Source organism: Prorops nasuta, unplaced genomic scaffold (assembly GCF_024137725.1).
Source record: "Prorops nasuta isolate Cenicafe-Biocafe unplaced genomic scaffold, Cenicafe_Pnas_1.2 PNAS00005, whole genome shotgun sequence".
Lineage (NCBI taxonomy): Eukaryota > Metazoa > Arthropoda > Insecta > Hymenoptera > Bethylidae > Prorops > Prorops nasuta.
The window spans coordinates 1,932,357-1,948,528 of NW_027116802.1; positions in this window are offsets into that span (position 1 = coordinate 1,932,357).

The window sequence follows — 16,172 nt, forward strand, 5'->3', positions numbered from 1 at the left end:
ACGTTTAACATTTCTTTTATTTGATTATTAACTATACTACGGTTTCAAGTAAATCAATGCAAGCTTAAATACGATTAAATAACACATTTATTTACAAGATAATGATATAAAATTATATTTTCTTTTCATCGAAAATACCGCCCTTTCTTTTAATAACTTCTGTTACTATCCTTGGCATCCTGGCAATGAGTTTATCTATTACAGTCATAGATACGTTATTCCAAGCTTCTTCTAATAGAAGCCACAAGTTTTCTGCTGATGTTGGGCAAATTTCTCTAACGCGTCTGTCAGTTCATCCCAAATTAGCTCAATTGGGTACAGGTCTGGTGACTGAGGTGGCCACTTCATAATTTTTAAAAGATCCTCATTTTCCTTTTCCTGCAAGAAAGACATGCATAATTTTGATGTATGCTTCGGGTCATTATCCTGCTGATATGTGAAGCCACGACCAATCAGCCGCAGACCAGAAGGAATAGCATGGTCTTTCAAAATATCCTTAAACTTCTCCTTGTTTAAAATGCCCGTAATTTTAACAAGCTCTCCCGTACCTACGCCGGAAAAGCAACCCCATATCATGACTGATCCGCCGCCATATTTAACTGTAGGAATTACACATTGTGGGTCCATTTTCTCATGTTTAGCCCGTCGCACGAAAACTCTTCGCTTATTACCAAAAATTTCAAATTTGGATTCGTCCATCCATAATACTTTTTTCCAATCATCTAGGGTCCACTGTTTGTGTGACATAGCCCATTGCAATCGTTTTTGTTTAATAATAGGGCGTTGCAATGGCTTCCTAACTGCAATTCTGCCGTGCAGATTTGCTTCTGTTAATCGTCGTTTCACGGTGATCAATGACAGCGATTTTATTTTCATGTCTTTTAAATTTGCTCTAATTTGTGGAGCTGTTAATCTTCTATTTCTCTTACTTTGAACGATGATGTATTTATCCTGTTCGTGTGTCGTTACTCGTGGTCTTCCTGACCGATGTCTGTCTGTATTTCTTCCAGTCTCTTTGTAGCGTTCAATTGCATTATGCACCGCTGTTTTTGAAATTTTCAGCTGTGCAGCAATAGTTCTTTCAGATTTACCTTCCTTGTATAATGTATTAATAGCGGAACGAGTATCAGAATCTAATTGATTTTTGCTCCCATTTCTGTGGTTATAATGACCTTAGTTCTATGAAAATTATTCATAAATGATTATCAAACTAATAAGACAAATGTATTAAACATAAAACAAACGAACAGTATGATATTTAATACATTTGTCTTATTAGTTTGACAATCATTTATGAATAATTTTCATAGAACTAAGGTCATTATAACCACAGAAATGGGAGCAAAAAACATTTAGATTCTGATACTCGTTCCGCTATTAATACATTATACAAGGAAGGTAAATCTGAAAGAACTATTGCTGCGCAGCTGAAAATTTCAAAAACAGCGGTGCATAATGCAATTGAACGCTACAAAGAGACTGGAAGAATACAGACAGACATCGGTCAGGAAGACCACGAGTAACGACACACGAACAGGATAAATACATCATCGTTCAAAGTAAGAGAAATAGAAGATTAACAGCTCCACAAATTAGAGCAAATTTAAAAGACATGAAAATAAAATCGCTGTCATTGATCACCGTGAAACGACGATTAACAGAAGCAAATCTGCATGGCAGAATTGCAGTTAGGAAGCCATTGCTACGCCCTATTAATAAACAAAAACGATTGCAATGTGCTATGTCACACAAACAGTGGACCCTAGATGATTGGAAAAAAGTATTATGGACGGACGAATCCAAATTTGAAATTTTTGGTAATAAGCGAAGAGTTTTCGTGCGACGGGCTAAACATGAGAAAATGGACCCACAATGTGTAATTCCTACAGTTAAATATGGCGGCGGATCAGTCATGATATGGGGTTGCTTTTCCGGCGTAGGTACGGGAGAGCTTGTTAAAATTACGGGCATTTTAAACAAGGAGAAGTTTAAGGATATTTTGAAAGACCATGCCATTCCTTCTGGTCTGCGGCTGATTGGTCGTGGCTTCACATATCAGCAGGACAATGACCCGAAGCATACATCAAAATTATGCATGTCTTTCTTGCAAGAAAAGGAAAATGAGGAACTTTTAAAAATTATGAAAAGGCCACCTCAGTCACCAGACCTAAACCCAATTGAGCTAATTTGGGATGAACTCGACAGACGCGTTAGAGAAATTTGCCCAACATCAGCAGAAAACTTGTGGCTTCTATTAGAAGAAGTTTGGAATAACGTATCTATGACTGTAATAGATAAACTCATTGCCAGGATGCCAAGGATAGTAACTGTTAGTGGTGTAATAGGAATAAGGTGAGGAGGGACAAGAGGAAGTAAGCTTTATTTAAATGATGATGTAAGTAAAATTGCAAGAGCAATATCGGTTGAGTTCTTATTGCGTGAAACCAATAAGATGAGTTTCATGGCTTTAAACCCCACAGATATGGATGACATTTGTTATCCTGAGGCTGCATCGACCCCGGTAGGGATATTTATCCATGGTAAAATGAGGGTCCCACGTTTCAGGGGGAAGCCGAAAGGCGGGCCGTGGTCAGTGATGCCAGAAACGGACTTTTTTTCCAAAAAAACAGTTGAACAGAGGGGGCATGCACACAACGATAAATACCCCTATGCGTGTGACTAGCCACTTTTATGCCGATTCGGGCAACTTCGGCTTTAGAGAAGGACAGCGACATTTACTACGTCACTCTACATACACAAGTCTACGGCATATGCGTGTGAGCTGCTTGCGTCATCGAATACCGGGAGACTAACACATATGTATGATCCATCCGTGAGAGCCTTCCCAAAGTTTAGCAAAGTGTCAAAAATTCTCGTGTTCATAATCTATATTAACCTGTTCGAATGTTTTACGTGAGTAAAGTGTAGTGAAGTGAAATGTCAAGTGTGGATAATAAAGAAGATTGTGGGGAATCATCATCGAGTATGACATCCACAGGTAAATTATGAATTATTCTGTAAAGTTTTTGGTGCTTGTTTCAACGTTTTCGTTTTTGTAGGTTATTTTAATGGAAGGGTTTTGGTGGGTAGGTGCGGAATAGCCATAAATCCTGTTGAGTGTCGAGTTTGGATTTAATATTCCAAATAACTTGACCTCTCCAGGTCGGCAGCAAGTCCCACACTACCCGTGCAAAGGATCCTTGTATCGTTTGCACGGGTGAACATGAGTTTTCCCTGCCATTCTAATTAAAAAAAAAAAAAAAAAAAAAAAAAAATTATAACTGGAATAAAGCTTATGGATACTGAACACCAGTTAAAGTGGACGTTCATAAGGACTCGACCAAAAGAAGAGATAGTTCAACTGGCAACAAGGATTCTTCGAAGGATGAATTGCTGAATGGTGGATTCTTTCAATTTGCTGTCAATCAAAGCGTCCAGAGCATTATTCTGCAAACAGTGTACAATACTCATTGATTTGCCATCGGCCTGGAAATGGAGATAATGGAGAGAAGTTGCCTTGTTATAATCCATTAATTCAAGGATGTAGAAACATTCTTATGGTATTGATGGATTTAACAATATAAGCATCAGTGACAACAGTAGATGGAAAAATCATTTTAAGGTAATCCAGTCATACATTTGTACATCAAATCTTATTTCAACAGGAACACGCGCTGAATCTACTCCAATAGTGGCATCTGGTAGTATAATTCCAATAATGATTGGTAGTTTGCTGACTAAATCATTTTCCTGTTTCCTCCCTGCCTCATGACCATTAATCAACAGCAGATACATATTACAATAATAAGGTATATTTTTCAAAACTGTCATCTTGAGTGTTACATATAAACAAGTAAAATATAATTAATTCTTAATTTCTATTACTTTGTAACTTATAAATCTGTATTTGCAGAAGCTGCGGCTCACTCCAACATCAAGAGTCTATTATGGCTGGAATATTGCTTGAGGATTTTGAACACCAGTTGAAGTGGACGCTAATATGGACTCGACCAAGAGAAAAGAGATGGTTCAACTCGCAACAAGGATTCTTCGAAGGATGAACTGCTGATTGGTGGCTTCATCCAAATTGCTCTCAGAGTCCCCACAGTATTATTCTGCAACCAATGTCCAATGCTGTCGGATAAGCCATCTGCCTGGAAATGGAGAAAATGCATATGAGAAAATTGATTACAATCCAAAAGTGCAAGGATATGAAAACATTTCTATGGTATTTATGGACTTTAATAACAACTACTTAAATATGCAAATATAATGAGATCATTTTCAATGGATCCAATGACATTTTTTAAAAGCAAACTTACTTTATCAGGTACACATTGAAACTCTTCCAAACGATGCATCTGGTGGCCTGAATGCAAGGAAAATTTTCATTATTCTGACTGGAGGCTTTTTTCATCAGCAAACGCGATCCACATGCTTCTCCACTGCATCAGGACCATTAATCAGAGGCAGGCATGCTGAAATTGTACATTACAGATTACAAAAATGTTATTCTGAGTGTTACATATAAACAAGTAAAAGATAGTTAATTCTTAATTACCATTGCATTGTAACTTATAAATCTGTATTTGCAGAAGCTGCGGTCCACTCCAGCATCAAGATTCTCTTATGGTTGGAATATTGCTTGAGGATTCTGAACACCATTTGAAGTGGACGTTCATTAGGGATTCAACCAAGAGAAAAGAGATGGTTCAACTCGCAACAAGGATTCTTCGAAGGATGAACTGCTGATTGGTGGCTTCAACCAAATTGCTCTCAGAGTAATTGTTGCTCTCAAGTCATATTTTATGGAAATCATTTTATTTTTAATTAAAAATTAAATTTTTCACACGTTTATTAATTCAGATTATAAACCATGGCAAGTACTAATAAAAACATAATATATTAATAATGTGTAGCTACATTCTTATACAAATAAGTAATGGTAAACATGATAAATTTGGAAATATATAGCATTATCATTAAAGTTAATGTTTTTCATTTGTACACAGTCTCAATTTATTATTATTATGTGTGTTTGACTTGTACTTTTTTTTAAGCGTAAAGATATAATAGATTTTTAACTTTTCGTTTTCGTATTTTTTAATAAATGAAAATAAATCGATAATTTATAATTAAAAAATTTATTTATTTTAAATTTTCAAAGAATATTATTTAATTTTATAAAATAACTTTAAATATATATTGATTTAAATAATTTATTAAACATATTTACATTTTAAATAAATATTTACAAAAAATTTTATTTATTTACAATTTACAAATGCAACCCTCCCCTCCCACCTCTGCCACCCATACCACCACGCCCACCCCTCCCTCCCCTCCCTCTCTTCATTTCTTCCCAAGTAAAAATTTTATTTATATAATAACTTTGGGCCGCCATAATTTGCCCAATATAAGCGGCGGCCCTCTGTTTCCCCCTTTGCTGGGCCCTCTGCCGGACCTTCCTGCCAGCTCGATAGTTCCGCCTGGTTTCTGCAACAAATAATAAAATACATATTTATTAATTTCCAATTTTTGATTACCTAAAATTATTACATTATATATATATATATATATATAGATTATGAAAAGAAATACATACTTTTATAATGAGCTGGGGGCTCATTCTGCCCATTCTCTCCCTCAATAGCTCCCTCATGGAGAAACTCTCCTTCTTCTATTCCAACGACACCATGACCATCCTCATTGGTGGGTCCGTCGGGACGTGCCGCCTCAGTCATGGGCATCGGCTCGTCCACCACGCCGCCGATACCCATGACTCGCGGCACTTCATTTTTTCTTAATTTAATACCCGACGGACCCGGTTGGGACTGCTGGTCCGTGGCGGCGGCGGCGGCGGCAGCGGCAGGGGCAGCGACAGCGGCAGCGGCAGGGGCAGCGCCTGGCCTTCGGCCTCCTGTCTGCCATCCAGGTGGGCCAAATTGAGCTGTAGCTCTTTTTTGCCCTTCTTTTCCTTTCTGCATCTGCTTTTGCTGTAATTAAAAACAATTTCTATTAATTATATTTATTAATGTGTTACTTAAGTTTTTTAAAATAAAAATATGTTAATGAAAATTGAAAAATGAAATGTTATACGTACTTCAGACATCCTTCCCTGACAACGGTTTTTTTAGAAGTGAATTTAATCGTTGAAATAAATAATCAGATATTAGCTTTTAAAACATTCAATTTTTTCGATTAAATCGATTGTACAAAAGTTTAATTAACATCAATTAATTTGCTTGCTTTTGGAATGTTTTGAATGAATGCAGATTTGTCAGATAACTCGATTACTCGAATAATCGATATTACTCAAAATATTTCCAAATCAAATTGTTTCGCGAAAGTTTCAAATAAAAGAATATAGAAATATAATATAATTTGAGAAGCTGGAAATATTGGGATACATTAATTTTAATTAAAAGAATAAGCAGTTCATTAGTTGATAACGTAAGTAATTTCTTTCATTTTAATTTTACATTCATTAAGAAAATTTAAAATCTGTATTTCTTAATAGGAATTTGTAAAGTTAAAAACTGAATAATATTCAAAGAAGCGCTTGCTAAATTGGAATATTTTGTAGAAGAGGCGCAGCGTAGAAGGGAGTAAGTAATGTAACTTTCTTGTAGAATAAATTATTAAGCTGAAAACCTATAAATGTTTCTCGCACAGCTGTTTAACAGTCTAAAATATCTCCGTTGCATAGATTGGCACTGATTTCAAAAATATAATCTCGCATCAGCTGAATCAGTTAACGGGATCCCTCAAGCCCTCTGTAGCCAACATTATGGAACGAAAAACGAGGGAGAATTGTCCAGCGTTCTTTTTCGACCGATTTTAATGATTTTGGGCTTGTTGGAACCGTTAGGACTCGCACCTTGTCATAAAAAGCCTTATTTTCCAAGAAATGAAAAAAAATTATAAAATTGTTTAAAAATTCGAATTAATAATATTTAAACGCAAAACAAATCGAAAAATCGGGCTTCTTTATGACGAGGTGCCAGACCTAACGATTCTAAAAAGCCCAAAAACATTGAAATCGGTTGAGAAATAGAGCCGTACCATTGTCCCGCGTTTTTGAGGTGGCCGAAAACTAAAAATTTTTAGGAAGAAAGCTAGGCTTCCACCCCTCTCGCGGCTCACGCTAACGTGTTCCCCTACTCCAGTATCGAAACTTACTGCGAAGCTTTCCTCATATTTACGCTATTCCCCTATCTGTAGCTATTCTCATATATATACAGCTGAAATAATATTGAGAACATTTCATTTCGCCGATATAATGAAATAGCTGAAAATGCAATTATCATTTTGAAATAAAATTGTAGAAAAGGAGATTTCGTAATGCTTGAAATATAGGGCATACGGCGAAACGCGGGACAATGGTACAGTCGTATTTTTCAACAGAATTTGATGAGACTAGTAATAATTAAAGCCATTCTTCATGTAGATTGTCATAAAGAGCTCGCATTTTCGATAAAGCTTATAGTTTTTCAGCTATGAACGTTTGAAGTTGCACGGCGCACAAATACATATTTCTTCTCTCGCGTAGATCAACTGTTGCGCACGTCCATCTTCAATCGTTCATAATTGGAAAACTATAAGCTTTATCGAAAATGCGAGCTCTTTAGGACAATCTACACGAAGAATGGCTTTAATTATTACTAGTCTCATCAAATTCTGTTGAAAAATACGACTGTACCATTATCCCGCGTTTCGCCGTATGCCCTATATTTCAAGCATTACGAAATCTCCTTTTCTACAATTTTATTTCAAAATGATAATTGCATTTTCAGCTATTTCATTATATCGGCGAAATGAAATGTTCTCAATATTATTTCAGCTGTATATATATGAGAATAGCTACAGATAGGGGAATAGCGTAAATATGAGGAAAGCTTCGCAGTAAGTTTCGATGCTGGAGTAGGGGAACACGTTAGCGTGAGCCGCGAGAGGGGTGGAAGCCTAGCTTTCTTCCTAAAAATTTTTTAGTTTTCGTCCACCTCAAAAACGCGGGACAATGGTACGGCTCTATTTCTCAACCGATTTCAATGTTTTTGGGCTTTTTGGAATCGTTAGGTCTGGCACCTCGTCATAAAGAAGCCCTATTTTTCGATTTGTTTTGCGTTTCAACATTATTAATGCGAATTTTTAAGCAATTTTTTTTTCATTTTTTGGAAAATAAGGCTTTTTTATGACAAGGTGCGAGTCCTAACGGTTCCAACAAGCCCAAAATCATTAAAATCGGTCGAAAAAGAACGCTGGACAATTCTCCCTCGTTTTTCGTTCCGTAATGTTGGCTACAGAGGGCTTGAGGGATCCCGTTAATGGTTTTCATTAATATTAATTGTATTTATGTTTTTTCCTCAAAATTAATTGTAAAATCGAAAATTACGTGATGTTCCAAATCAAGGGTGTACGGGAGAAACGCTAGACAATAAAACATTAGCATACACTGCAGCCCAAAAGTTTAGTACCACTTGGTAAAATTATCAAAAAAAATATATCTCCTTTAAGTGCGAGTAGTTTGGTAACCCTAAGAGGTTGAAGAAATTTAAGGATATCGTCATGAAGTTTATTAAATTCTGCGTCTTACTACATTCATTTGACCTAAGAAAACCTAATGAGTTCTTGCCGTGCTTGTATTAATGGAGAGGAACATGACAACATTTTTAATGTCTCTTTATTTATCAATATTAAATTTCAAATTTTTGCACCGCTCATAAAAATTGTCCGAGGCATTTGAACTTCAAAAAAGTGAATGCTTGAATCTTTAGCTTTCATTCAATTTCAAAAACGTTTAAAAATTCTAATTATGTTCGTAGTTATTTGATAATTAATGAATCAGTGTTCGGCCAGCATTTTTTTCATAAAACATTTGCTCGCTAAGCCCTAGATGCAAATTCTGGTATGTATAAATTATGGATGCCAATAGGGAGAGCCACATTTAACTTTTCTTTCATTTGATTGACAACTATTCTACGGTTTCAAAAAAAACAATGAAAGCTTAAATACAATTATCATATTTATACTTTTATTGATTGAATTGTAACACGTATTATTGTTAATAATCAAAATTAAAATAATTAAAAATGCTAACCGTTTGGTACCCATTGCTTATACCGACCTGCATTTTTTCTTACAGCTTAACGAGCCGATATTTTGCGGACGAAATGCTGGTCGCGCACTGCTCGACTAATTGTCATATAACTCCGGACTAAATAACAATATATACACTACCGGTGAAAAGTTTAAGACCCCTTGACAAATTTGGCTGAAAAACAGTTGCTTCTTAAAACGCGCATAGCTTGATAATGAAGAAAGATACAAGAAAATTGAAAACATTATTGGAAAGGTGACGAAATTCTGCATAGGATGGAATTAGATTCATTTACGAGAAGCTTATAATTACAGAGTTGCAATTAAATAATAATGCTGCTAAATTAAAAATTTTTAATTTTTCGTTATGTCAATTCAACCTGTTGCAGCACTTGTAATAATTATGATAACTATGTGAAACTTTGGTGACATAAAGCTCAAAGTTTTAGCTTTAATTTGAGCCATCAAACATAACAATATTAATTGTACTTCCTTATTTTCATAATGTTTTTCTGAGTGATGTTGAAATAAATTTTTCACCGAAAAACAACTGCCCAAGCATTTGAAACAATTTCAAATTGAAGAATCCGTCGGTATTAAACGACCTATTCTACTTGTTTCATATTGCAATTTTATTCAATTAAAAGAAATATAATAATTGTAAATCTTCGAATTATTAAAATAGATTTAGTTAATCAATACTCTACATTTGTTGATTTAATTTAAAAATGACTTTTTTTTATCTAATTGAATAAAAGCGCAATATGAAAAAAGTAGAATAAGTCGTTTAATACCGACGGATTCTTCAATTTGAAATTGTTTCAAATGCTTGGGCAGTTGTTTTTCTGTGAAAAATTTTTCTAAACATCACTCAGAAAAACGTTATGAATATAAGGAAATACAATGAATATTGTTATGTTTGATGGCTCAAATTAAAGCTAAGACTTTGAGCTGTATGTCACCAAAGTTTCACATAGTTATCATAATTATTACAAGTGCTGCAACAGGTTGAATTGACATAACGAAAAATTAAAAATTTTTAATTTAGCAGCATTATTATTTAATTGCAACTCTGTAATTATAAGCTTCTCGTAAATGAATCTGATTCCATCCTATGCGGAATTTCGTCACCTTTCCAATAATGTTTTCAATTTTCTTGTATCTTTCTTCATTATCAAGCTATGCGCGTTTTAAGAAGCAACTGTTTTTCAGCCAAATTTGTCAAGGGGTCTTAAACTTTTCACCGGTAGTGTATATGTTTTTGGTCTTAAATGAAAGCTTAAGTTTCAACTTCGTAAGAGTATTACTATACTCGGTGCAAGTCATTGAAATTGGATATCCATATATAATGAGACATAAAAAATTGTCTGATATTTCTCTTCAAAAATAAGGGCATCTATTGGTTTTTTTTTTAAGATCAAACCATTATGGTTCTACGTGAAATTTTATAAGCTTTCCAACAGTACCTTAAAATTTCTATTAACTCCTGGGGCTGCTAAACCACTGGCACATGAAGTAGAACATGTCATTCTGCCAATTTTGTCGGGTTGTTCTAAACTTTTGGCTAGCAGTGTATATCCAGAAAACTTGCTGAAATGAAGAATTATGGAAGTACTTCTTTATACGTATTGTTGTAAAGACTGGTTTATTGACGAAACCTCATAGTTACATAACTACGAGCATTGCAAGTTGAAAAAGCGCGACAAAAATTTGAATTTTTCTTTGGCGTTCAATTAAAAACGAAAACACTATACTCTCTTTACCCAAATTTTATTTTGTTTACGCTACTTTATATAATTAAAGGTTTCAATAATGCCTAATTCCAGCATTTTTTAGTAAAATATGTTTTATTTCTCAATTTCCACCGTTTCTTCTGTATGCCCGATATTTGAAACATCATGTATAGTCTTCGATTTTACAATTCATTTTGAGAAAAGGAAAAGTACAATTATAATATGAATAATTTTATATTATTGTAGCAAAGAGAAGCTTGCTATGGACATAAGTTTTTAATTTTTCGATAAGATTGTGTAGCTGCATTTGTATATGAATAACGTTTAAGTAGAAATTGGTATCCGTGACACGACATATTACTCTACTATTCCTATAGTATCCCTCCTTATCAAGTCTCTGTTATGTCTTCGTTTTTGTCAGTCTGTCTCAAAAATACAAGATAACGATACTTAGTCATTTCTCATCATATTTAAAATTTTGTGACTTTTTTTACTCGTTTGGAGTGGCATCTTATTGTAAAAACGCCCATCGTATAAAATTCGTTTGTGTAATAATAAAATTAAACCAATTATTTAATCCATTTTGTCTTTTTTTTGTGCCTTGTATAATCTGGAATCTTTAAGAGAAAGATCAATTTGTAGCGTTAATTAAAAAAATGTGGATTGTAAAATAACATATCGTAACAATGTCCTGTATTTTGCTCTGCATTGATGAATCTGAAACTGAGAGCCACAATTACCGATCACACTATTACAGTCCGCGAAACTTTTGTTAAGGACTGTATCACTCTTAAATTTTCAAAAACAATACCTATGCAAAACGCAAAGAGCAATGAGGCTGAAATTTTTTGCATATATTCCTTGAATATTATGTAAAACGACAGTACTATGAATATCTTTGGACAGCACTTCCTCTATTTTTAAAAAAATAAGAAGAAATTCTAACATCTTGCATAATACGTGGAGGCCAAACGCAAAGGGCAATCAGGCCGCAAATTGGACCAGGGCCTCTTCATATCAGAGATTATCAAAAAATTCACTCTTAATGAATCTACGATGACATTCACTGTTATAATAGCTTACGTCATTGAATTTATAGATATACACACTGTTACAATCGTTTATATCGAGCGTCTCGTAAACGATAAGTTTAATCTTAGTACAAGATGATTTTTTACAAAATCATAAAGCGTAAAAATAAGTTACGTGATTTTCTTAATTACATTTAATTTTACTGTTTTTTATGATTAACACACAATTTGGAGAATTAATTTGGAAGAAATTATTATTAAAACTATTTGTCCAACTGGGTAAAATGTGTCCATTATTAGTAAAAAAAAAAATATAGATATAGTATAATGCAATATAAGATTGTACGCGGAGCAAAATGATATTATTAAAATATAAGGAGTGTCTGCATCTTAATTAATGTGAAAATAGATAAAAATATCTGTTTAAAGAATACAATATACGAAAGATGAAACGTTATGAAATACTTTCATTGTTATTAATCAATATCACGGATCAAATAGCTTTTCTTCACTGTTCAATGCAAGACTGTGGTTTTGTCTACCGTGCTCTTTCATTAAGAGAACATTACGTTAAAGCCTGCGGAATTGTTACACCAACGATGGATAAATTTTTAAAAGATGAAAAAACTGTAAGTAATCTTTTTATATAACACATTGTTAAAATTACCTGTAATTGTAGTTTTATGTTTATATGTTCTTTTAATTAGAATTTTATATAAATAATAAGCATACACGTATGTTTATGTATATACACGTATAGGGGAGACTGGAGTCAATTGTAACACGTCTCAGTTGTAAAATTGAAATATGTGGCTCTGTCCATTAATGAATATTAAAATCGTTTAGTACTTTTCTTGAGTACTACAAGATTCTGTATAGTTGCACTAAATTTCCAGATAGCAGACGAATATTCAGCAGAATTCTTTCAAATGTATTCGATATACTATGGAATATTCTCTCATACTCAAAAGTACATAAGTTTATAGGGTGAAACGTTAACGCCGCAATCCCATGAAAGGGGTGATTCCTGAGATATTTATAAGCAAAACGTCGTTGGCTGTTTTTAAATCTAGCCCCTGGTTAAGTAGAGGTAATAGATTGCATTTTGCGTACAATTAAGAGCATCACCTTTATGAATTCAGTAGTATTGGTAAGTTCGTGTGACAAGTGCAATTATCAGATAGAAGAGAGAAGTTGCTGCTATTACGTTTCACTCTCCCTTTTTATTGATTTTTTCATAATCGGTGAGCAGTTGATGCCGGTTTGCTATTTTGTCTTTTTATTGATTATTCGAAAATTTTAAAAATTTAATTCGGGTTCTCGCACAAAAACTAATGCGTACGCGCAATTTACCTATACGTAGAATCTTGGTTAAATGTTATTGTGCATCTCTATACAATTTAATTTACAATGCCAAGTAATAATGGGCAAATCGGGATAATGCAAATTAAATTCTATGAGAATTTCACGCTGTAAACCAAGACTATGCACCAGTCAATGATCGCTAGCTATGCACAACTGAGCGCTCATTGACTGGTGCATAGTCTTGGTTTACAGCGTGAAATTCTCATAGAATTTAATTTGCATTATCCACATTTGCCCATTATTACTTGGTATCGTAAATTAAATTGTATGGAGATGCACAATAACATTTAACCAAAATTCTCCGTAGGTAAATTGCGCGTACGCGTTAGTTTTTGCGCGAGAATGCGAATTAAATTCCAAAATTTCCGAATAATCAATAAAAAGACAAAATATCAAACCGGCATCAACTGCTCAATCAATAAAAAGGGAGAGTGAAACGTATAAGCAGCAACTTCTCTCTTCTATCTGATAATTGCACTTGTCACACGTACTTACCAATACTACTGAATTCATGAAGGTGATGCTCTTAATTGCACGCAAAATGCAATCTATTACCTCTTACTTAACCAGGGGCTAGATTTAAAAACAGCCAACAACGTTTTGCTTTTAAATAACTCAGAAATCACCCCTTTCATGGAATTGCGGCGTTAACGTTTCACCCTATAAACTTATGTAATTTTGAGTATGAGATAATATTCCATAGTATATCGAATATATTTGAAAGAATTCTGCTGAATATTCGTTGAATATTCGTCTGCTATCTGGAAATGTAGTGCAACTATACAGAATCTTGTAGTACTCAAGAAAAGTACTAAACGATTTTAATATTCATTAATGTACAGAGCCATATATTTCAATGTTACAATTTACTCCGGTCTTTCCTATACGTGTATTATGATGTGTTGCGTATGTAAAATTTATCTTTCTTGAATCGAAAATTGTTGCGTAATCATTTAATATCATCTTAAATTTATTTATATCAATTTTTAAAATAAATTAATGGTATATGTCCTGCATTATATTGTTAAGTAAATTGTATTATTAAAAATGTTAATTTTTTTAGTTATCCAATGACGACAAGAAAAACTGTAGTTCAAATAAAATGGGAAATTCTTCATCCAATATTAAAAAAGAAAAAACCAATAAAAAATTTTGCGATCAAACAGCAAGTTCATCAAAAAGAGAAAAAAAGATGATTATCCCTGGAGTCCCTGGAGAAACACACGGGTAAGAGATATTCTTTTTACGCAAAAAAATATTTCATAATGAAGAATATTGTTGATTTAGTACGATAGAGCCGTCCAGGAACAAAGGAAAAAATTAAAGTTGGATGAAACAAGACCACCCACCAAAAAAAGATCACTTACACCAGAGGGTAAAAATTCATGTAAATTACTATTTGAATGTTATGTATTAATAATTACAACTTGAAATATATATTTCAATAGGTGTTTAGACCTTTAATTTTGACACGGCATCGTCTGACGAATCTTAATAATAAGCGTAAATTATAGGTAAAAATACATCATTTACTTTCTCATTAATATGTTAGGAATATAGTGAATTATTTTTAAAAAAATATTCAAAGGAATCACGGATCATGAACTTGCAGGAATCATCAACCCAATATTAGCGTAGAGGTACATAATGGTGAAACTACGAGCTTCATCTGGTTTTTGAAAGATAATTATAAATGACTTTTTGCTTTGGTTTTTTCTACAATAATATGTTGTTAAAATTATGTGCATCATTGCTAATACACATTTTATATGCTGGTAGCAAAGTTCTTTAAAACATTCTCCAAAATAAACAAAAAATAAAAGTATAAATTTACAGTATGTAACATCGCAATGTAAAAATATCAATCATTTATAAAAATCGTTACAAATGACAAATTGTAGTATAATATTATTTAAATGGAATTTAGGTTACCCATTTTTCAATTAATTCTGCGTCATTTTAAGATTACTCATGATCAATATTGAGTTATGGGGTTTAATATGAAAAAAAAAGTATCATTTAATTATGATTTTATAAATTATATGAAGAATTTAAGTTAAAAATCATGATGTCTCGAAATGTGATCTCTTTCGCAAAGTAATAAATTTTAGTTCAAGCATACTGTCGTTATAAAAAATTGTAAAATACATAATGCATTGCTCATACTTTTTAATACTTCTAACTTTTTAGTATAAACTTTATTATAAAAAAGGCATTGTTTGTACTAATTAAAAATGAGATTTATTTTTTTTTTTAAGGATCCTGTTTAATTATTTTAAACAAATACAAAAAAATGTTTGCAAATCAATAATTTACAAAATTATAAACAGCTTTTATATTGTATTATGGAAAACAAAAATTATATAAGTATCATTGGTGAGCTATATGCTAGTTTGTATTAGGATTAAATTTGCAATAAATATTATTTTAGGTCCTGTTACAAACTAGCCAAACGAAACCTATCAATGTTTTATGGCCTGCTCCCTTTTTTAAAAACCTCAAAGGTAACAGTAGATAGTTACACTTTTGTAATGAAAAAGTCAAAAACTAGCTAGACTTTAGCAATTATTGGGCAAATAACCATTACAGCTTTTTGATTACAATATATATTTATCATTATTTTTTGTTATTAAAAACAGCGGAGATATTTTAGATGTTAAAAAATACCTTTTTTAGAAAAAAATTATATTATTGACATTTTTGATAAATGTTCAATGTTTTCAGTGAATATACCAAAAAACAAACACTCTTAAATGATAAGCTGTGGGCAACTGTGACTTACGACATTGTGTAACATACAAGTGTACATTTTATTTTAATAATAAATTCTTACACAGATTACAGAAGAAAATGTACTCTTACTGTAATAGCCAGCTAAATATTCTATTAACAAATTTTGTCATTTTTACATCATTATGATCAATATTGTTATTTTGATTAGTTA